This window comes from Mesoplodon densirostris, chromosome 15 (genome assembly GCF_025265405.1).
Source record: "Mesoplodon densirostris isolate mMesDen1 chromosome 15, mMesDen1 primary haplotype, whole genome shotgun sequence".
NCBI classification, from domain to species: domain Eukaryota; kingdom Metazoa; phylum Chordata; class Mammalia; order Artiodactyla; family Ziphiidae; genus Mesoplodon; species Mesoplodon densirostris.
In genome coordinates this window covers 25442547-25466180 of record NC_082675.1, presented here as the reverse complement: position 1 = coordinate 25466180, position 23634 = coordinate 25442547, and the positions used below count along the sequence as shown (strand labels likewise).

Below are 23634 nucleotides of genomic sequence, written 5' to 3'. Positions count from 1 at the left end.
GGACCCCTTCTGTGAAGACATCTCCCATCCACCCTGGGGTGAGGTGTGTGTGCAGAAGCAGGAGACCCACCATCTACACCACTGACAGGAGAAACTGGGGTGAAGATGAGAAGGTGGGAAGCAGCATGAGGACCGAGCAGGGGGAGCTGGAAATGGCCCACCCAGGGCTCCTCTGTGAAGCAAAGGTAACTCCACTCTCCCTGGGGAGGGTCAGCCTTAGGGAAGAGCATCAGAAACCTGCCATCTCCACCTGGGGTGTGAGCAGGTCATTTTACATCCACGTCTTGATTCTCCAATTTGTAAGAAAGGGAGTAAATTATTGATATGAAATCCTCGTACACTGGGAAGAATGAAGTATTGCAGCCAAAGCAATTCTGGTTCACTGTCAAGGCAGCCGGAACCAGGAGACAATAAGGTGACGTGAGCCCATTAGAGTGAGACGCTCAACCCAAGGAGGCCTGGTCTGTGCAGACCCTGCCCCACCGCCAAAGGATGGGCCCCACCATCAATGGGCAGTGACGGTGGTAACAGGAGGCCTCCACGCTCCAGGTGGCAAGGCGGTGCACATATAAGCACTGGAGGGCCTAGACAGGCATGAGGAGGCATGAATGAGGGGCTGGGACAGGGCAGAGGAGGGAGTGGGGTCCAGGGGCAGAGAGGAACATGGGGTGGGACAAAAGAGCCTTGTGAAGAAAGTAGCATCAGAGCTGGGCCCCGGAGGACAGATGGATCTGGGCAGGTGGAGACATGGCGGAGCATGGACTTCCAGGCGAAGAGATGGGGTTTGGGAGGCATGCAAGGGAGTAGGATCTCAGCGCTGGTGGAGACGAGGGAGTTCTGCTCCGAGGGCAGCTCCCCCGAGGCTGGGGAAGCGGATTGCTGGTGTCCTGCAGGCCTGCCTGCCTGGGAGGTGCAGAGGCTGGGGCTCTGGGAAGACAATCTGGTGTGTACACAGGCTGGAAGGACAGGTCACAGTCACGGTGGGGGTCAGGCCTGCCCGCTGGGCTCTGTGTGGGGTTGGTTTGGAGCACAGTGGGGAGCAGCCGGGTAGGAGCCTTGCTGCTAAGATAGCATCTAATGTCACGGACAGACTTGGAAGACGCCCTCCGCCCACTGAGCATCTTCGACTTTTTGCTGACTCGCTGCATCTCCAGCCTTGAGAAACCCTGGCCGCTGGAAGATGCTCCCCTCCGCCCCGCCTGCTGCTGGTTTACACTCTCTGCTCCTCCACTTTCTCCCCTCCCCCCAGATTATTTTTAAAAGATTAGATTTCCTGTTTTCACTGTGGAGCTGGCCTGGCCCTCTGTCCATCCATGGCCGTCACTACCGGCGGGGCAGGGCAGGAGCGGGCATGCTGCAGGCCCTTCCCAAGAGCCATCTCCTCGCCCTGCACCCGCTGGGCCCTGTAAACACCACGTCCTCCCAAGCAGGGCCGGCGGCGATCTCTCCCATGGGCCAAGGGCCTCTTAATGGAACAAGTAAATAGGTGATTCATCCTAGCTGCTGACAGCCACTCACCCTCGGAGCTGGCTCACTCCAGCGTGGATAAAACAGCCCTCTCCACCTCTTCTCCCTTCCCCTCCCCTCCCCCAGCGCTGGGGCCTGGGCCACCACCTGGATGTCCTGGGCTGAAAGCAAAGGATCCCCACTATGAGAACCAGGGTCCACCACGCCTGTCCAGTCCCTTGTGGCTTGAATTGCCGTCAGGCTGGTCCTCAGCCACCACTGCCCCAGACAAGTTTCAGGGCTCACAACCAGGTCCACTGTGCTGCAGAGAGGACCAGACCCCTCCCTGTTGTCATCCCTGAGACCAGGAGGGCCTGAGGCAGTGCCTTCCCAGCTGTCCGGACCCTATGGCAGCCCCCAAGGTGGGAGCCAAGCTGGGACAATGTAGGGGAGGGGGGAGTGTCAACCAGGTTCATCTGCCTTATATCCTGGGGGTCTCACAAATTCTGGCTAAGGATTCTGCAGCTGTTAAAGAAAAAGTTGAAAAACAGTGGGTCAGGGAAAAGAACTCAGTTTCTGGGTGACTCCTCCCAGCTGGGTACCAGGCAGTGTTCTGGGTCACCTCCCAGAATCCTTACAGGGTTCCTGGGGGATGGGGTGGGGGTGGTGAGGAGACAGAAGCTCCAAGGCTGGCCACCTGCAGCAGCAGGCGCAGACCTGAAAGCTCACCTAGCTCTGAGGGCTCCCCCCTGCCCCCGACCCGCCTGGGGAGCCAGGGCACGGCAGGGCCTGAAGATCAGGCCAGAGGGGGTGGCCAATGGGGTCCTGAGGGCCTGGGTGCCCAGGAGGAAGAGAACAGTGAGCATAGGAATGCCAAGAAGGGGGCAGGTCCCCATGCAACAGGGGGGAATTCCTCTGATCAGAGGAGGGTTAATCCACAGCCTGAGTTTCCCCTGGAGCGAAGCCCATGAGCTCCGGGCAGGTCCAGACCGATTCCCTGCTCCCGGGGCACAGTTGTGCAAGATCCAACTTTTTTCCAGGAGGCGGAGATTCAGGAACCTGGGCCACAGCTCTCTCTCCAGCAGGATCTCCCACCCACTGACCGGCCACGGCCCAGAGCCCAGGCTGCGTGGGAACGCCCTTCCTCCCTCCAGTCCTCACGACCATCCCATGTGTAGGCGGAGTGCGGTTTCCCGTGTATTTATTTAACTTATTATTTTGAAACACTTTCAAACTCACACAAAACTTGAAAGCAAAGTACAAAGAATCATTTGTTTAGGACAGCAATGACCTAAAAAGGGAAGCCGGGAGGATAGACAAATACACCTCCTGCCTGCACTGTCCTCAGACAACAGGGGCCTCACGATGCCCCCTCATCCTATGAGGATGCACAGCTGGTGCTGGCTGGGGCCACGCCTGCCTCTCAGAGGTGGTCAACCAACACCTCCAATGGCCTGGGTCCCTTCGTGCTGCCCAAGGCCCATCCACCCTCTGTCCAGGTGACAAGGCACAATGGAGCTGGAAGGCGCCCACTTACTATCATCTTCCCAGAGTCCAGGCCACAATGCCCTGCACCAGCCAAGACTGCACGTCTAGGGGACCTAACAGTTGGGCCCCCCATGCCATCATTCTCAAGCTAGGCACCCAATGGTTGGCATGCAGAGAATTTTATTTTAAGCCTATTACATAAACATGGCAGTAGCAAGACTCTAAAGGGAGAACTCACCCACATCCTCATCTCCTTGACCAATCACCTAGGTTCATTTCCCCACAATCCCAGAAGTCCCTCTCCTGTGACCACATAACTAAAACCCCAGAGAAGGCAGCATAACCAGGGCACCAGGAATCACACCCACCAGTGTCCACGCACTGTGGCCATGGGAAGCTGCTACCCCTCCTGTCAAGAGGCAGAGTCGAGTCCTAGTTCTCCTCCGCCCTGGACCAGGGCTGGCCCTGGGACCCGCTTTGACCAATATGACAGATGTGATGGGGTTTGAGTTCCACAGCCCAGACCTCAAGAGGCTTTGCAGCTTCTGCCTTTGTCTTTGGAACCCAGGCTCCGTGTGAAGGCACTCAGGCTGGAATGAGGGCTGATCACAGGGAGAGAGAGGTCCCAGCCTTCCACTGTCCCCACCAGGTGACCACCCACCAATACACACACAGAGTCACAAGAGATTAAATCATGCTCTTTTAAGCCACTCAGTGTGGGGATGGTTTGTTACACAGCAAGAGATGACAGATACAAATCCTAACACATATAGCTCTGTGTGTCACTCTTTCTACTTAGGAGCTTGAACCACGTGGCTACATAATCTACATTGTTACCATGTGCTGATTACATCATAGTCTACCCAGCTAATGTAACCCCTTTCCTATTGCGGGACTAGTTTTAGTTTATTTCCAGCTTTCCACTGTTATGAATACAATGAATCAGCTCGTATAATAATACCAAAAGGAAAAGGGAAAAAAAGTCCTATTTCCTTAGGAAAATCTAGGGTGGGATTCCTGGGTCTCTGCTTATAAACATGTTAATGACTCCTAAACAATGTAGACACTGAGAATTCAGAGAAAGGGGCTGGGAATAAACTCAGCTTTGCAGAAACCAGGCATCTGTATTCTGAAGCTAGGCCAGCTCAGCCAGATTTCCTGAACCTGGCAAAACTCAAGGGAATCTGGTTATTCTAGAAAATGACCCAGGTTTCCAGGAAAGGGCCAATGCCTGGAGTCTCAGTCACTGCCTGATTCCTTGACTCCCTGGTCCCATAGCTTCCTTACACATCCCCATCACCTGAAGGCAGGCTCCCCCCTGCCAATTCCTGAACTGCTGACTGCAGGGCAGGACCACAGTCCACCTCAGGGCTGAGCCCACACTGTTGGTGCTGCTGGGAGAAAGGCACCTGCCCACCCCATTCCACTCAGAAAGCAGTGTCAAAACCAAACAGGGACAGGTGTCCCTGTCCCACCACTATACTGGCTTTGTCACTGAATGGCTCGGGGGAGCCAGATCACCCAGAAAACCACTCCACCATCTCCCCGGAACCTGATCGGAGGTTTGCCACATCCCAGGAGCGGCTGGCTCAAGTTTCCTTGGCAGAGAAAGTGGCTGGAAACGGTGGTGGCACTCGCCACCAGAAACACCCCTTTCCAAGAACTCCTGCCCTGTCCATCAGCCACCTGCTACATCCCAGAGGGCTGTGCTCAGGAAAATGGTGTCCTCTCCCATCCCCCATCAACAGCAGCTGAGTGGTGCCCTGGGTGCTCCTGCAGGTGGGTCCTGGTTGCAAGGAATCAAAAGTAAAAGCATTACAGCCACGTTCAGAGCAGCCAAAGGTAGACACAACCCAAGGGTCCACCGATGGATGAATAGATAAGCAAAACGTGGTCCCTCCACACAAAGGAACATTATTCAGCCTTAAAAAGGAAGGACATTCTGACACCTGCTACAATGTGAACGAACGTTGAAGACCTTATGCTGAGTGAAATAAGCCAGACACAAAAGGACAAGTACTGTAGGATTCTACTTCTGTGAGGTGCATGGAGCAGTCAAATCCATAGAGACAGGGCCTCCCTGGTGGCGCAAGTGGTTGAGAGTCCGCCTGCCGATGCAGGGGATACGGGTTCGTGCCCCGGTCTGGGAGGATCCCATATGCCGCGGAGCGGCTGGGCCCGTGAGCCATGGCCGCTGAGCCTGCGCGTCCGGAGCCTGCGCGTCCGGAGCCTGTGCTCCGCAACGGGGGAGGCCACAGCAGTGAGAGGCCCGCATACCGCAAAAAAAAAAAAAAAAAAAAAAAAAAAATCCATAGAGACAGAAAGTAGAAGGGGGGTGCCAGGGGTGGGAGGGGAGGGGGGAGTTAGTGTTTAATGGGGACAGAGTTTCAGGAGGAAGGTGATGGACAGTGGTGATGGCTGCACGACAATGCAAACGTACTTCATGCCACTAAGGTGTCGCTTAAATTTTTTTTTTTTTTGGCGGTACGCGGGCCTCTCACTGTTGTGGCCTCTCCCGTTGCGGAGCACAGGCTCTGGACGCGCAGGCTCAGCAGCCATGGCTCCCAGGCCCAGCCGCTCTGTGGCATGTGGGATCCTCCCGGACCGGGGCACGAACCCGCGTCCCCTGCATTGGCAGGCGGACTCTCAACCACTGCGCCACCAGGGAAGCCCCATCACTTAAATTTTTTATCACAATTTTAAATGAAGAAGAATAAAAGCAAAGTTCTGTGACAGACAGAAGTCTTGTCTTTAACCCCTTCCAAATGCAGGTTTGTACAACACAGGCTCACACCCAGGCTCTGAGCCAGAGTGCCCCCTCACCTCACCCCGCATCTGCTGACGAAACGAGCTGGTCATTCCGGGGACCGAGTCTGTGTCTCTGATCCAAGAAGGAAGTTGTGCCAGGCTCCCTGCCCGGCCGCCTCCACCGTGGAGGAGACACAGGACACCGACCTCCAGGAAGAACCTGCCCCCAGACCCTCGGCCGCCACCCCCGGGACAGCACACACTTGGGTCCTTGGAGCCATGTGGAGACCACCAGGCCAGGAGGGGTGGGAGGCCAAGCGGGGCTGGGCTCAGCTAGCGGGGACCCTTTTCATCTGTTTCATGTACTGAGGTGTCATCTAAAATGTCATTTGAAAAGAAGGGCTGTGCTCCTAGAACGAAACTGAAGCATTTGAAAAATCACTGCTTGGAAATGGACTCTGGGCGTTTCCAACTCTGATGGAAAAAGGCAGCTTCTCATCTTCCACGGCGGTCTCTTAAAAAAAAAAACAAACCCACACGTCCAGCCAGATGATGAAGCAGCCAACATCCTCCCCACTCTCTGTCATAACAACAATAAAACAAGAATAACAAGTGTTATGAAGCACCGAGGCGCGCCGGCAACAGGGCTAAGTGCTTTTCTCACGTGCACCATCTCAATGGACCTTCACACAAGCCCCCGAGCGCCTGACTGCTCTGACTTCTAGTTTACAGATGAGGAAACATAACCACCCTTCTTGGATTCTCAGACACGGATTTTCCGAAAAGAAATATTTTTTTTGGCCACACCACACGGCCAGGGATCAAGCCCGTGCCCCCTGCAGTGGAAGCCCGGAGCCCTAACCACTGGACCGCCAGGGAAGTCCCCCGAAGATTTCGACATGACAAAGTAGGATCTCTTGCTCCTCCCTGCCTCTCATGATGCTAACTGGCAGCCTGGCCTTCCTTCTCAGTGGCCACTGACGGAGTGTCAGGTGAATGCAATGACCAGTGATGTCCCCAGCTCTGCGTCCCTTGAGGGAGGGGCTCTCCACACCCTTCAGCCCAGCCCCTGCCTCACCCAGAGCCCAGGGCTTGGGAGCTGGGTCAGCAGTGCTGCCACCTACGGCCTGGCCAGTGCCCACCTGGGCCTGGGACCTTCCCAGTGAGCCCAGGGCCGTGAGGGTCCTGAGGGCTGCAGGGGTCAGTGCATCTCCTCCGGGATGGCTGCCCTGCTACAGCCAGGCCCCACTCAGACTAGCAAGGGGACCGCGGGCAGATGAGCCCACATGTGGGAGGCTCTCACAGGGCCTCCCCAGGATGCTGCTCTGGGGGTGGGGGAGCCTGGAAGTCTCCAGAGAGAGCACTGTCCTTTCTCGTGCCTTCTGTAGCCCCCACCCTGCCAGCGATGGAGAGAAAGCCTGCCGGCCCTCACATCTCTGAGTCCTCTGTAGATGAGACGCTGATTTATGAGCAAATATTCATCCCTCGGTCTGAGTAAGACAGCACTAGGCGTGCAGCTTGCAGCTGCCACCGCTCTTGGCCCGAGAGCAGGTGCATCCAGCTTGCTCTTCAAACAAGGGGATAAACCAAAGCACAGTCATAAACGCCCGTGTCGGTCAGAATCAGAGCCCCTGGAGGTCGTGGTTTTGGGGGAGGGATGCTCATAGGAGGGCCCGGTCCACGGACACATGTCTACACCGCCACCCAGTGCCAGAAGCCGCTGCGTTCCCAGAGTAAAAACTGTGCTCCTGTGGGAGAGCCCAGCCCCCAGGGGCTTATTCTAGGCTGGTGCACCTGCGGCAACAGCTCTGAGAAGTTTCCAGAAGCCCGTGTGCTCCCCACTGAGGCCTGGGGCCCTGGACAATGGGCATCCCTGTAGGTACCAAATACCACAGCGGTTCCCAGGGACACGTGTCAGCAGTCACAGGCCGAGGACAATGGGCAGCAAAGGGATCCAACTGTGATCACAGCCCACCCTGCAGGTCTTTCTCCTGCAGAGCTGGCGTGTCTGCCAAACCCAGCAGCGGTCCTCCAGCCACTGCCGGGCAGCTTTCCTCCTGCCTCAGCCCCCTCCCAGGGGCCGGGACAATCCAGCAGCAAAAACAACAAAGGGGACTCAGCAGCTGGATTCACGGGGAAGAGAGAGGCACCCAGGAAGCTGCAGGCCCCTCTCAGAGGTTGAAGGGTCAGACCTCCCATCCACCTGCACATTCTGGGATCCAAACCCTTGGGGGAGACCGAGGACGGGACAGCAGGGACCCCAGTTATGGGGAAGGGGAGCCAGGAGGAAAAGGGGTTTGTTCCCTGGTGCCCTGCGGGGAGCAGCCCCAAACCCAGAGAGAAAGGCCTGGGCTTGTGGAGGAGCTGGGGACATATTCTGAGGAGCAGGTCCTCACCCTCCATCTGCCCTCCCAGGATGCAGGGTGGCCTGGAAGACAGGTCTTCCAAAAGAAACCATAAAAAAGGGCGGTGCCCACCAAAAGCCACATATCGTAGAGCTTATTTGTATGAAACGTCCAGAAAAGGCAAATCCACAGAGAGAAAGCAGTGTCAGGGCTAAGGGGAGGAGTGGGGAGAGACCACTGATGGGTGTGGGGTTACTTTGGGGGTGATGACAAGGTCCTGGGACTAGAGAGTGGTGGTGGCTGCATCACTCAATCTGTGGATCTGTAAAGGCCACTGAACGGTACACGTGCAGCAGGGGAACTAGATGGGATATAAGTTACCTCTCAGTAAAGCTGTTAGAACAGAACAGAAAGGAAAAGGAACAGTCCACACATCAGTTGATGAAAAAACATCTCAGTAACAAGAGGAAACAAGGTATCATACACAACCACCTGGATGAGTCACAAGCGCCCTCCCGAAGTGAAAGGAGCTGGATCCAAAAGGCTCCGCACTGTAGGATTCCATTTATTCCACATTCAGGAAATGGCAAAACCAGAGGGAGAGAAAGCGCATCAGTGGTTGCCAGGGGCTGCAGGTGGGGTGGGAGAGGTGTATACAGGAGACACAGTGATGGAAGTTTCTGGGGTGATAGAGCTTTTGGGGGTAACAGCAATTTCTGGGGTGACGGACCTCTTATGTATCTTGATTGTGGTTACACCACTCTGCCATCACTCACAGAACAGTACACCTAAAAGAGTGACTTTTACTGTCTGTGAATTACATTTCAATGCACATATACCTCTACCGACATCATAGCATCTTTTGAATCTTTGGCATTTTTTAAAAAGAACAGGTAACTTATATGTATTTTTTTTTTACCCCTCAGCTCAAAATTTCATTTTCCTAACATGGACAAAATTTTCTGTAACTGGAAATCTGTCAAAAGAGAAAAGGGAATTGATTGAAAAACAAATAGGTGAAAAGAAAAATTTGTAACTATGTGTGGTGACAGGTGTTAACTAAACTTACTGCAATAATCATTTTGCAACATATACATATGTTCAAGTCGTTACATTGTAGAGCTAAAACAAATACAATGTTAAATGCCAAATATATCTCAATAAAAATGAATAAACAAACCAAACAGCTGAAGAGGGAGGCAAACAAATGTAAAATTCTGATGCTAAAAAAAAAAAAAAAAAAAAAAGACCACTGAATTTGGAGACTCATGTTCACGGCAGCATGATTTCACAACAGCCAAAAGTGGAGGCAACCCAAGTATCCATCCACAGATGAATGGATAAACAAAATGTGCTCCATCCATACAATGGAATATATAAAATTCAGCCTTCAAAAGGAAGGAAATTCTGACACATGCTACAACATGGATGAGCCTCAAGGACATTATGCTCAGGACAAAAGGACAAATACTGTAGGATTCCACTCACATGAGGTCCCTAGAGGAGTCAGATGCATGGAAACTGAAAGGGACCGGGGGAGGGAGTTTGGGGGGCAGGGGGCATTAGTGTTAATGGGGACAGAGCTTCAGTTCGGGAAGATGAAAAGTTCTGGAGGGGCTTCCCTGGTGGCGCAGTGGTTGAGAGTCCGCCTGCCGATGCAGGGGAAACGGGTTCGTGCCCCGGTCTGGGAAGATCCCACATGCCGCAGAGCAGCTGGGCCTGTGAGCCATGGCCGCTGGGCCTGTGCGTCCGGAGCCTGTGCTCCGCAACGGGAGAGGCCACAACAGTGAGAGGCCCGCGTACCGCAAAAAAAAAAAAAAAGTTCTGGAGGCGGATGGTGGAGATGGTTGCACAACAGCATGAATATACTTAATGCTACTGAGCTGTGCACTTAAAAATGGTTAACACGGTCAATTTTATGTTATGTGTATTTTACCACAATTAAACAAACAAACAAACCCCAACGACTCTTTCCCACTGTCCTAAGTGACCGTGAGGCCCTGGTATTGCAGCCCCAGCTATGGCCTTCATGCAGCCACAGACCCGCCACGCCACACAGACACACGCCAGGCGGGGAGGGGGGCCCTGGAGGAGAAAGGGTTGCTTGTCTCTGCCCTTCCAGCCGCAGGTGTGCAGTGCAGACAGCTGCCCCACCCCAGCCCGGAGGAGCCAAGTGAAGCGCAAAGGTCCACCAACACTGAGGCTCCAGCGCGTCTGCTCTGCAGGCAGACACAAAACTCCACACTGTCTGGACCGCTGCTCCCCAACAGGAGTCAGTGAGCCAGGAAGTCAAAGCAAAGGTGAGTGCAGGTAAGCCACACCTGCTCGGCCCAAGCGAGGCTGGCAGCTGCCCAGCTGAGGAGGAGTTCTGTCCAGAAGGGGCCCCGGAACCCACAGTGGCCCAGGCAGGGCACCGAGCAAGGCCCGTGGCTTCAGGGTGGCTCTCCCACCCCATACTCACCCCATCCTCCATGCAGGCGTCACTGGGGGGGGGTTCTCTGGCCCAGGGTGGGAGGCACACCAGATCTCCCCACCTCATCACCAGCCAGTCCCTCATCCCAAAGCCATGCTCCAGCTGCCCCAAGCCTTGCAGAACCCTGCTGTCCCACTCCTCCAGGCCTCTGTACACAGGCTGCCTCTGCCTGAAATGCCCCCTTTCCCCATCCCCCAAAATGACCTAACACTCTCCTTTTCAGTGGGGTCCATTCAAGACCCAACCAATTGGCTGCTCCCTCCCTGATGCCCTCTGTGAGCTAACCCAGCAGAGTTACCCCTTCTTGGTGCCCACCTGGTACTGACCTCCATCGCAGCCCCCATTTATCAGTGTCTATGAGCTCCCTGGGGTCATGGACTGTGTCGAGGCCTAAGCATGGAGTCTGGACCCCAGCAGGTGCTACACAAACTTCAGATGAACAAATAGGCGGATGGTTGGAGGACAGATGGATGGATGATGAGTAAATGGATGGATGGATATTTGGATGGTAGAAGGATGATGGATGGATGATGGATGGAGATATGGAATAAATGTTTGTGTCCCCCTAAAATCTGTACGTCGGAACCTAATCCCCCGTGCGATGGTGTTAGGAGAGGGTGCCTTTGGAGGTGATTCAGTCATGAGGGTGGAACCTTCATGAATGGGATTAGTGTCCTTATAAAAGAGACCCCAGAGAAATCCACCACTCTTTCTGCCATGTGAGGACACAGTGAGGAGACAGCCGTCTATGAACTGGGAAGTAGTGGACCTTCACCAGACGCTGAATCTCCTGGCACCCTCGTCTTGGACTTTCAGCCTCCAAGAAATAAATTTCTGTTGTTTATAAACCACCCAGTCTATGGTACTCTGGTATAGCAGCCCAACTGGACTAAGGCAGATGGTTGGATGGATGGAGAGATGGATGATGGATGGAGGGACGGATGATGGATGAAGGGACGGATGATGGATGGAGGGATGGATGGATGATGGATGGAGGGATGGATGATGGATGGATGGAGGGATGGATGATAGATGGAGTGGCTCAAGTACAGCTTGGCTTTCCCGGAACATCTGCTACTAGGGAGCAGATGAGTTAGATTCGACTCACACAGATTTGGAGCTTGAGAAAGATTCAGGAATCCAACACCCTGTTCTCTCAAGGTGGAGGGTTCTCTTTTATAACTTTGATCAATAAATGACTATTTTCTTAACTTTTTATTACAGGAAATTTCCAGCACATACAAAATCGAGAGCACAGTATCACGAATACCATTCCCGTCACCCAGCTTCAACCATCATGAACCCACGGGCAGCCTGGTTTCAGGGGATAAACATTCGGAAGCAGTAGGATGAAGGGGAGAGACAGGGCGCTGTTGGTGACCGCTCCCCACCCCTGCTTCCCACCCCTGCAACTTCCTGCAGGAAGGAGGCCTCACAGGGACAGGAGGACTGACCCTACCTGCCTCACAAGGGCTCCCGAGCACAGAGGAGAGACACCCACTCGCGGCTCCGTCATCTCATTTCACAATCACCAGGAATCAGGAGGCAGTGCACTGCAGGACAGCGGTCACAGCAAGCTCTGGCCCACGGGCCAAACCCAGCCTGTCACTACCCGTTTGTGTGACCCAGGATCTGAGAATGGATCTTATAACGATTTTCAAGTGATTACATCTTAAGTGGTTATATAAGTACCTACCTAATAGTCCCAATTTTGCCTCTCAGCCACAAAGCCTAAATTAGCTATTATCTGGCCCTTTAAGGAAGGGTTGGCCACCCCAATACCGCAGAGTGAAGAGCAGAGGCTCACATAACCACGCTTGGTTCACATCCAGGCTCTGCCATGGAACCTTCTGACCGGTCTAAGCTTCTGCCAATGGCGGGTACCACCCAGCTCTCTGCAGGGTGGAGTGGGGCTCAGATCCCAGAAGGCACATGGGATTCTATTACGAAGCGCAAAGCCAAACCCAAGTGCAGAGTTCCAGTAAAAGGAGGGGTCCTCTCTCCTGCAAGACCGCCAGAGAGGGAATGCCAGCCACTCTGGGGGTCCCTGGGAGTCCCAGTCAAGCTCACCAAACAAGAAGTCCTGGAGGAAAGCACGGACTTCTGCTGAGGCATCTGAGCCCCACGGCAGTGCAGACGGTCAGCACGGTCTCCTTCTCCTCCTCGTGTCCTCCAGACTGACCAACCCATCCCCGGGGCTGGCCAGCCTGGGCACAAGACAGTCCTTGCTCTGGCAGACACTGAGGATGCTCAGAAAGTAACAGGGACTAGACAGAGAGCTTCCCCTCAGACTCTGATCCCAGGTCGGGCCTGGGAAGCAGCAGGCTGCTTGAGGACTGGCCAGCTGTGATGCAGGAAAACAACGGCCCCAAGGTACCAAAAGTCCCCCAACCCCGCGGCACAGAGATGTTGCAGGTAGAGCCTTGCTGGCATGCCCCTCTGTCTCAGGGCTGGCCTCAGCACAAGCGTTCCTGACCACACAGGATTGTGCTCTGGCTGGCAAGACACCAGCTGGCACCTCCAGGCTTCCCGCTGCCAACCACCTGCCTGGATACTACCACCTCTGCCCCGGCAGACGCCCTCCACGCTGCCCTCACCCTCTCTCACGTTGAGGCTGGGCCCCACCCCAGCTGTCCACGCTATGCCTTTCAGCACGCTACGCAGGTGACACCTGCACAGCCTGAGCATCTGTGCCCGCCCTGGGGGCCGACCCTAGGGCTGGCCAGTGGGCAGTAAGGGAGATAAATCAACCAGCAAAGAAGCATCCTGGTTCCCATTAAATGTACACGCAGAGCCAAATCCACCCCCTGGCCCACTGCGGGCTCCCAGGACCCGTCACTGCAGGCAGCCAGACCCAATTGGGGTCTTACGGGAAGACTGCTTTGGGACACCTGACAGTAAGGTTTTCCAAGTGACTTGCTGGCAACTCAGAGCAACGTGACTTAATTTTATTTGGAATCACAAAACTAAAGAGATCTTAAAGATGCTACCGTGCAGCTTCCTCATTTATGGGGTGGGGGGAAGTCAGGGGCCCACAAGGTTTAAGTGATTTACTCAGAACCAGAACAGCAGCTGATGGCACAGCCAAGACAGGCAACAGAGAGAAGAGGGAGCAAGTGAGAGCCCCAGCTCTACAGCTTACAAGCTGTGATGGTTAAAACTCCAGAAGTGCTGGCTCTCAGCTGCGGCGAGCACTTAAATATAAGACAGATCATCCGCAGTGTAAGACAACTCACCAGCGTGGAAAAGAGTCCATCCCTCTCCTTTCCTCCCCAAGGCCATTATACCACGTTGCCCACCCTCCAGATATGACCTTCCTGTATGTACCTGCCCTGCCTACAGCCTACACAACCTACACAACTACACAACCGACACAACTACACAGCCTACACAACCTACACAACTACACAGCCTACAGGCTCCAAGTCCTCAGGCACAGAGAGGTGTTTGACCTGACAAGCCCAACAGCGTCCTGCTGCCCTGGCCCAGCTTCTGCCAGTTTCTGCAGCCTGAGTGCAACCACGTACTACCTTCTGTAAAAATCCCTTTTCATCACAGTGTTTGGCTTCCTTGGAGCTGCCCTTAAGGCAGGTAGGGACTCCAGGGGCCAGAACTAACTGGACAATGCTGTCTAGCTGACTCAATCCACAGCCAGGATGCATGCAAGGGAGGCTGAAGTGCTTTTCGGTTTCGATTACAAGCAGCCCAGAGCAGCAATAAGATAGCAGCTTCTATGCTAAACAAGGAGACAGTGAGTTCCTTCCCTGCCAAGGACCACGGAGCTGACAAAGGACTGTCACATAGCTGGTAGCCTCAGAGATCTTCCCAAATGAGAGACGGGACTGGCGTGGCCCCAGCTCTGAGCCTCTCTTGATCCAGAGTGCTTAGGGAGCACCAAGGAATCAGGAGTTATGGTGAGACCCAGCTTGGCAAGAAAGAAGTCAGAGGACAGCAGAGGATTCATTGCAAAGCCACAGGTAAACTGGAACAGCGTTTCTGGAAGGTAATTTGGTGGCAGATATCAAGTGTCTTAAAACCACCCAGACCCCGACTAAATCCACTGACAGATGCTCACCCGCAAGGAGGGAGCGGAAATGCAAATGGAAACACATGTAAAAAGACGAGATGCTCACTGACTAATGAATGTCACTGAATTGTACTTAAAACAAAATGTGGTTTAAGTACAAAACAACGGGATAAGTATTTAGCCTTAAAAAAGGAGGAAACTCTGACACATGCTACAACGTGGATGAACCTCGAAGACATTATGCTCAATGAAATAAGACGTTTATAGCAATACTGTATGAGTCCACTTCTGTGAGGTCCCTGTAGCAGTCAAATTCAGAGACAGAAAGTGGATGGTGGTGCCAGGGGCTGGGGGAGGGAGGGGGCATTATTGCTTAAAGGACACAGATTTCAGCTTTGCAAGATGAAAAGAATTCTGGAGATGATGGTGGTGATGGCTGCACAACAGTGTAAGGTACTTACTATCACTGATCTATGGGCTAAAAAACGCTTAAAATGGTAAGTTTTATTCTTATATATACATACACACACAAAAACATAATTTTAAAAAGTTCATAATGCAATATACCAAAACCCATCCAATTGTACATTCTAAATGGGCAAATTGTATGGTACGTGAATTATATCTCAATAAAGCTTCATTAAAAAAAAAGATGCTCGCTGAAACATTATAATAACGAGCTACATTTAATAAACGTTAAATGTCCAACAAAATTCATTAAAATTAGATCAATTAAGCTATAACTCTATTACAAAGTAATAAGGTAGACTTTTAAAATGTTTACAAAATATTGAGTAAAACAAGAAAATGCTCACGCTAATTGACAAAAGCAGGACCCCCAGTGCAGCTAGATCTCAGCTACATAAAGTAATCAGAGATATGATTTTATGTAAAGTCGGGAAGAAAAGAAAACCTCCCTCAACACTGAGCAGAAATGTGTTTCCCTGAAGCTTCTAACCATTAGTAACAGACCAGCCTCCCAGGTATGACCCTAAAGAAATCTGCTCCCTCTTCCACATGACAACTGTTCAAGACACATAGCTAGTGCTCATGGACTCCGGAGGTAGACAATTCTCAAGCCTGGCTGCAGAGGTGATCACCCAGGGAGATTTCCAGAAATCCAGGTTGGCTCGGAAGAGGAAATAAGATATCCGTGTAGAAAGTGCTTATGAAGAGTGGAGGCCTCTGGGAGCTGGGAGCCACCGACAGGCAGCAAGAAAACAGGGACCTCAGTCCTACAACCACCAGGAACTGATTCTGCCAACAACCTGTGCTGGTGAGGGGATGTGGAGCCCCAGATGGGAATGCGGCCACTGCCAACACTTTGCAGACTTTGGAGACCCTGAGCAGAAGACCCAGCTAAGCCATGCTGGACTGTTGACCCAGGGAAACTGATATTGATAAACAAAAACAAGAAGAACCTCACAAATCAGACTTGCCAGGAGTGACCAGCTGTGGGGATGTGTGTGATTTTTCTAAATACAGCAGAGGCGGTCCATGTGGGCAACCAGGACAGAGACACTGCCTTCAATCTCCACCAGGTCAAATGCCCCCCAGTTCCTGCTGAGTCTTTGGGCTCAGTGGCACCGAGCAGAGTAAAGCTACAGCCTGGACACGTCCAAGGACACCGGGAAGGACCTGGTCCCCTAGATGTCACGTGCTGTCCTGCTGACCCATAGGAGGCCCCAGTCAAATGAACCCCCCGGACCCTTCCCAAGTGAACCACAGCCCAGCCCAGCCTTTAAAAAGCCCCCTGAAAACAGCTGTGAAAGGGAAAAGCCAAGGGACAGTACAAGGGTCCTGACCCCCTGCTCCTGCCTGGTCTGCACACCCCGGCCCTATGGGGCCGGTGTGGGTGTCCCCGATGACAGAGGGAGCTCCCCCAAGAAAGCCTCGCCTTGGCCTTTGATGTCCAAGGTCTTATTTACTGTCATGCCCCATCACGCCTGCCTTGGAATTCAATAAACATAAAGTGACTCTCCTCCCTTAGGACCGGCTCTGATCCACTCACATACTTGAGGGGGCCCAGTGCTTTGGGGCCAGAGAGAAAGGGGGGAGAGGGAAAGAGAGAGAGAAGGAGGGAGAGACAGACAGAGACAGACACGTTCTGTTCTCCTCCCAGACGTCCCCCCTACTCTTGGGGCGCCCAGCAGGGCACTCAGGCTCTGGCAGCCATGCCCCTGCCTGCCGCACCACATCAGCCGACTGAAATGGTTTCCCACCTGCCACCTGCGGAATCAGTGTCCCAGCCCAGCGGTTAGAATAAAGGGCCTCTCCCAGGCAGCCAGCAGCCGGGTCTCAGCCCTCTGACTTACACTGCCGGGGCTTCTGCACCCCAAGACTGCAGACACAGCAGGGGTTAACAGCACAGGGCCCACGGGGCAGGGGAAGCTGGGAGGTGACAAGCAGTGTGGGGACCAGGTCTCCAATACTTCCCTACCCCGCCTTCTGGAGTCTCACTGCCCCTCCGCAGAGAAAAGTCTGCTCTAGAGCGACTTGCACCATCTGGGTGCTGACAAAATACCACAGGAGGGGTACCCAGACTGATGTTCATCATTACACCTTGGAGTTTTAGAACCGAATTCTGACAGCAGCTGCCCAGGTGCCTGGGGGGGGGGAGGGGAAAGGGGCACATCCGACTGCCCCCAGCAAGATGCTATCCCACAGGGCCTCCCAGCGGGCGCCCACAGGCATGGCGGTCTCGGATCCAGACCATCCCCACCACCCCACGGGGCCCCAAAGCAGACACTTCCACCCATGTTCCTAGGGGAGGAAGTGGAAAGCTTTCAGAAGTCAACATTCATAAGTGAGTTACATTTTTTGGTCTAAGATTTGAGCAGATACAAATCCTGCTTTTGCACATGCCGGCTTGCACACACCCCCAGAGGCTGAGCCACCATGCCGAGCATCACCTAAGAGGGTTCACAGGTCACGTCGCAGGGCCTTCCAGTCAATTGGACAATGGCTCTGAGTCCAGCACGGGGACCCCTGCGCCTTGGAGAGGACAGGAGAGGAGGTCACCGGCGTGGCTGGCCCAGCCTGCACATCCCTGCTCACAGCACAGCCACTCCATGAGACTGGGGAGGGCCAGGGATGAAGACTGCCCCATCTATTCAACCACGAGCCTGCAGGTGCCCCCAGCTCCTCACCTAAAGCCTCAGACAGCTCAGTTATGGGGATCCCTGCTGCTCCTCCTCAGGGACCCCTGTGAGGGATGGTGCTGTGCAAGACGCAGCCCGCTCCCCAAGCACCATGTGCCTCCCCATTGAGCAGAGGCCTCGGTCAGCTTGGCCTGGTCGTGGTCCTGCTGTCCAACCACCACCGAGGCCTGAGGGAGAAACGGTGAAGACATCATGCTGAGTGAGACAAGCCAGACGCAAGAGGACAAGGGCCATGTGAGTCCACTTCCGAGAGGCCCCACAGCAGATCCACAGACGGTGGGTCACTGGGGGTGCCAGGGGCTAGGGAGGGGGAGGGGCGAGTTACAGCTTGATGGGGACAGAGTCTCATTTTGGGAAAAGGTTCTGGAGATGGTGGTGGTGATGGTGGCACAACAACGTGAATGTACTGGGTTGGCCAAAACGTTCGTTTGGGTTTCTCCTTACGATGGTATGGAAAACCCAAGTGAACTTTTTGGCCAACCCAATACTTGATGCAGCTGAGCTGGACACTGAAAACAGTTCAGATGCTACATGGGGCCCAGCTGTCCTGTGTCCCCTCCACACGACCCAGGGCAGCACCCTCTGCTTGGCGGAGCCCTGGGCACAGCAGCCTGAGTGCACCGAGCATGAGTCACTCTCGTGGCTTCCTGTCTTCCTCCTCTGTTTCTCACTGAAGTAAGAAAGTCTGTGGTTCTTACTTTGTCTCTCACGGCCTCACAATCACTAAAAACGAGAACCAAGTGGTTCTAAGCTTTCCCTCTACAAACTTGGGGGGGGGAGGGCTTTGAGAAAAATCAAGCTGTCTCTCTCTCCCTCTAGCTCCTAGCTTCCCAGGACCCCAGGAACACTGCAAGAAGACCCCATTCTACCCCACAGGGGCGTGCGCGGCCCCAGGTGCCCTGGGACGACAGAACAGCCCACTAGGTGAAGCAGCTGGCTCTCCTTTGGGGCCACGATGCAGAAAAATACACACATACTGTACCTTTAAGACCACTCAGCCCAGGAGGACACATTAGGAGAGGGAACAGAGGGGGATGAAGGGCCCAGCAGACCCCAGGGTCCTCCTGGAGCTGAGCCCAGTGGGTGAAAAGGCCTGCACCTACTGAATTATGCATTTCTCCTTTAAAATCGCTTGCTAAGTGGTGTTCAATCAACTGACATTAGATGCCTGAGGGGGTGACTCTGTGAGACCAGAGAGGGGGCCAGATCCCAGGGGCCACCATCCTGGGACCTCAGGCTCCCACCAAGCCCCCAAGGAGGGAGCGTCCTCTCCAGCTGACAGAACCAAGTCCCTGCACAAAGCCACATGCTGGATCTCAGGCATGCCCAGGTCTCCTACCTTCAAGGTCTGCATTCTTTCCCCAGACTATGTGGACATATGTTCCAGAAGGCTACCCTTGATATGTGTACCTGTGTTACCTGCATAAAATCTCTTCCTGCCCCCCTGGCAGACCAACTAACCCCGGCAGCATTTTTTTTTTTTTTTGGCTGAGTTGGGTCTTTATTGCTGCACGCGGGCTTTCTCTAGTTGCAGCGAGTGGGGGCTGCTCTTCGTTGTGGTGCATGGGCTTCTCATTGCGGTGGCTTCTCTTGTTGCGGAGCACGGGCTCTAGGCGTGCGGGCTTCAGTAGTTGTGGCACGCGGGATCTAGGCGTGTGGGCTTCAGTAGTTGTGGCACGCGGGCTCTAGAGCGCAGGCTCAGTAGTTGTGGCACACGGGCTTAGCTGCTCCGCGGCATGTGGGATCTTCCCGGACCAGGGATCGAACCCGTGTCCCCTGCATTGGCAGGAGGATTCTTAACCACTGCGCCACCAGGGAAGCCCGCCGGCAGCATTCTTTTAAAGGGAGCAGGTCAGGCCTATAAAAGGAAGCAAACCTTCAAAGCCCTTCTTACGCTGACAGAGGCACTTGGGAGGATGCCCTGGGACTGCTCACCCCTGGCTCTGCTGGCCGGGCTCCCCCGGCAGCTGGGGCAGCAGGGCCCTCCCGCTCCCTCCAGTGTCTCCACACGGTCTCCCAGTCACTGACAGCTCCTTCCTAGTGCTCCCTGGGCCATGCGCTGACCCCTCTGTGCACACGGTCGGCCACCTCTGTCACCTTTTCCCAGACAGCGCCCGCCCCTCTGCACCTCCCAGGACTGCCCACAGCAGAGCCTGTCAGCACCATGACCCTGCCCCAGTGCCCTGACTGCTGAAGGTAAAAGGCAGATGGACAGGCAGCATCCTTCCAACACGTCTGTCCTCTTGGGCGCTTTGCCACCTGACCTGCTGGAGGAATCTGAGCCAGGTGCCCCAGGAGGATGTACAGGGTTACAACATTTTCCGGGAGGTTTTTTTTTGTTTGCCAAACAACTGATCAGGTCCCCTCCACCTCTGGTGAGGTCACTCGGTGCCCACTCTCATGCGACAGGCATCACCCCCCAGCCTAGGAGAGAGGACAGCACCGGCCCCTCCATCGACGGCCTGACCTTGGGCGGGTGTGTGTGTCTCACACCCCCTCAGACCCAACCTGACGATAGCGTAAAATCTCACTCCAGCCACTTCACAAGAACGTTCCGAGGGCACGAGAAACAGCATCCACCAAAGTTGTGTTTACTTCCCAAGTCAGGCATTGCAGTCCGTTCCCCACCCGCCCCACCTTGGCAGGCGCGTCTCCCTGCAGCACCGCCACGCCCATGTCCCCGTTTTGCAAGGTGGCAGTGGCCAGGGGGCACCAGAATCCAAGACAGCTGATTAGCAGGCCCCAGGCCAGGGATTCAGGAAGCTCTTGGGATTGATTGAGAGGAGTCCAAACCTCAGCAAAGAAGGAAAAATAACCTCCAGGACATCTCCAAAGCTAACAAGCTTCCTTTCTGGGGCACCTGTGTCGTCAGGCCCCCCAAAATCAATGCCGATTATTAGATGGGGGAAAGTGGAGTGGGGCTCGAACAAGGAGGGGCCGGACCAAACAGAAACCTCAGAGATGGGGGTCTCATTCCATCCGTGACCCACAAACACCACGGCACCCAAGACACAGACACCAAGGTAGGTCTTTGTCTAGAGGATCTCACCACCCTGAAGAAGGAAGCCGGACAGACACAGGATTCACAGGAAATAGCTGCAAACATACAGCTAAAGAAAGATACACAGTCAGGGAAGATGCAAGGATATTACAAAGGTTTTGTTTGTCTGCACTGGTTTTTTAAAGACAAGGAGCATGGAAAGAAGCCTTTCCACAAACCCATGAATAAAGGCGAGAGAGAATTTCCAGGAGACAGTGCCTGGCACTTAGTAGATGCTCAATAAATACCTCTGAGTGCCTGAACCGGGGACAGGTGGTTGCCTTAGTAAAGGAAACGTAGGTACAAACCAGAGTAAAGAAGAAAGATGTGGAAAAATTGTGTTCATAAATTTTAAAGAAAAAAAGTTAAAGGGACTTCCTTGGCAGTCCAGTGGTTAGGACTCAGCACTTTCACTACCGTGGCCCCGGGTTCAATCCCTGGACCAGGAATTAAGGTCCCACAAGCCGCGAGGCCAAAAAAAAAAAAAAAAAAAAGAAAGAAAAGAAAAGAAAAAATAAAGAATGGAAGGCAAGGATCTTAGCAACGACAGGGTCCCACCCCTAATGTTTTAGGTGAGGAGAGAGATGTGGCCACGTGAAGTGTTGGGACGCAGCTCTCCTGACACCCGGCCGGGTGGTCTTGGCCCACCAGGCTGCCCAGAGCCGCATGATGCTCCACCTGAACTCCTCCTAAAACCCGGCTGATGAGCACAACACACACACCATCTCTCTGCTGCCCAATCAGGGACTCACTGAGTGCCGGGGGCCAAACTGTGTCCCCCGAAATTCACCCGTCGAGGTCCTAGCCTCCAGCACCTCAGAACGTGACTGTATTTGGAGATGAGTTTCTCAAGAGGTGATTAAGTTACAATGGGGTCATCAGGGTGGGGCCTATCCAATCTGAATCATGTCCTTATAAGAAGAGGAGATTTTAGACACACACAGAGCCACCAGGGGTCCACGGGCACACAGGGAACACCATGTGAAGGGGAGGACCATCTACAAGCCAAGGAGAGGCCTTCGAGGAAACCAGTCCTGCCAGCAGCTTGATCTTGGACTCCCAGCCTCCAGAATTGCAGGGAAAATAGATTTCTGTTGTTGAAGCCCCCAGTCTGTGGCATTCTGCCCCAGAATACTAACATACTGGGCTGCTTCAAACATGTGTGTGTGAAAGCCAAGGAAACATCGCCATGGCTAACAGGTGTTTCCCTGAAGAGAAAACAACTATGAAGGACCAGAGATGGGGTGTCAAGGATGAATGTTACCCAGCAACTTCAAAACCCTAACTGAGGGGCCTCCCTGGTGGCGCAGTGGTTGAGAGTCCGCCTGCCGATGCAGGGGATACGGGTTCGTGCCCCGGTCTGGGAGGATCCCATATGCCGCGGAGCGGCTGGGCCCGTGAGCCATGGCCGCTGGGCCTGCGCATCCGGAGCCTGTGCTCCGCAATGGGAGAGGCCACAACAGTGAGAGGCCCACATACCGCAAAAAGAAAAAAAAAAAAAAAAAAAACCCTAACTGAGTGAAACAGGCCAGACGCAGAAGGACAAATATTACATGATTCCACTCACATGAGGTACGTGAAACAAGTAAATTCACAGAAAATAGACTGAAAGTAAAGCAGTGGTTGCCAGGGGCTGGGGGTGGAGGAAAGGTGAGTTATTGCGTAATGGACACAGTTTCTGGTAGGAATGTTGGAAAGTTCTAGAGATAGTTATGGTTACACAACCGCTTGAATATAAAGAATGCCACTGAACACGGAAAAAAGGTGAAAATGCCACGTTTTGCTACATATATTTTACCACAATAAAGAAAAACCTATCACATGTTACATAAATAAGTTATTTTAATTAAAGTTATTACATTTTTTCAAAAATAAGGAAAAAATCCTACATGAGCCATAGGGATTATAATTCTAGTCTGGGTCAAGACCCCTGTGGGGTTCAGAGTTAATTAAATCCGCCACCACCTCCTCCTGAGCCTTGATCTGAAAAGCAGCCTCAGTCAAAATTCAGGCCTGTTGTCTGGCAACTGGAGAAGATGCCCATCCGTTCACTGTGAATGTGGAACCCTCTGAAACCACAGGGCAGGCTGGACCACGGGATTCCCATCCAGGGAGGGGAGGCGGCTACTGAAGCCAGAACCAACAGGGAGGAATGGGGGGGCACCTACCCCTGGACCCACACGAATCTACACTCCCAGCTCCTTCTTCAGTGAAAGGTCCAGAATGCTTCCTTCTGGTTCCCAAACATGAAAGTCATCCTTCCCAAGCTGGAGAATCCTTGTAAAATTGGATCTGCATTCCGTTTCCACGCTGGTGATGATTTAAGTGGTCTCGGACTCTGCCTCTGTCCCCCGGGAGGAGCCTGCACTCAACTTGGAGGTCGAGGCAGGCTCTGGTCTAGAGATGCCGGTGGAGCCCAGGCCAGGCCTGGGTGACCTTTTTCTGCCCCACAGTTACTCACGCTCGTCGCCAGTCCATTCAACCACCCAAGGGAAAAACAAAGCTGCGATCATTCTGATAACATGTCACCAGAATCCAAAGGGCAAATTAAGCTGCTTAACAGAAATGTGAAACAACAGGGCAGCCACTTGCAGGAGCGCCCAGGAAGAAACACAATATCTAGGGTCCCATCTCACAAGGAACACACGAGGCTGGGGGTGCCTCAGACCTAAAAGAGGAAAGGTCCTTGGTTGTGTGGCCTCTCTGAGGAAAGGGTGGCCAAAGTCCTCGAAAGGAGTTTAAGGGACAGGGGTGGACACAGCTAAGACGCTTCCCAATGACCAGCCACCTTCCCACCTTCCCGACCCGGCCCCCCAGCCCCCCGGCTGTGGAAAGGAGGACAGGATCTTGGGGATGTGCTGCGTGTACGGCTCTGAGCTGGGCTCCACGGGAGGCCCAGGAATGAA

At 53.7% G+C, this 23634-nt stretch overlaps 1 protein-coding gene across 2 annotated transcripts in view; it reads right to left on the bottom strand.

The window, feature by feature from the left end:
• Window positions 1–23634, bottom strand: part of BCR (BCR activator of RhoGEF and GTPase) — a 100327-nt gene that overhangs the window by 72355 nt on the left and 4338 nt on the right. The window lies entirely within an intron of this gene.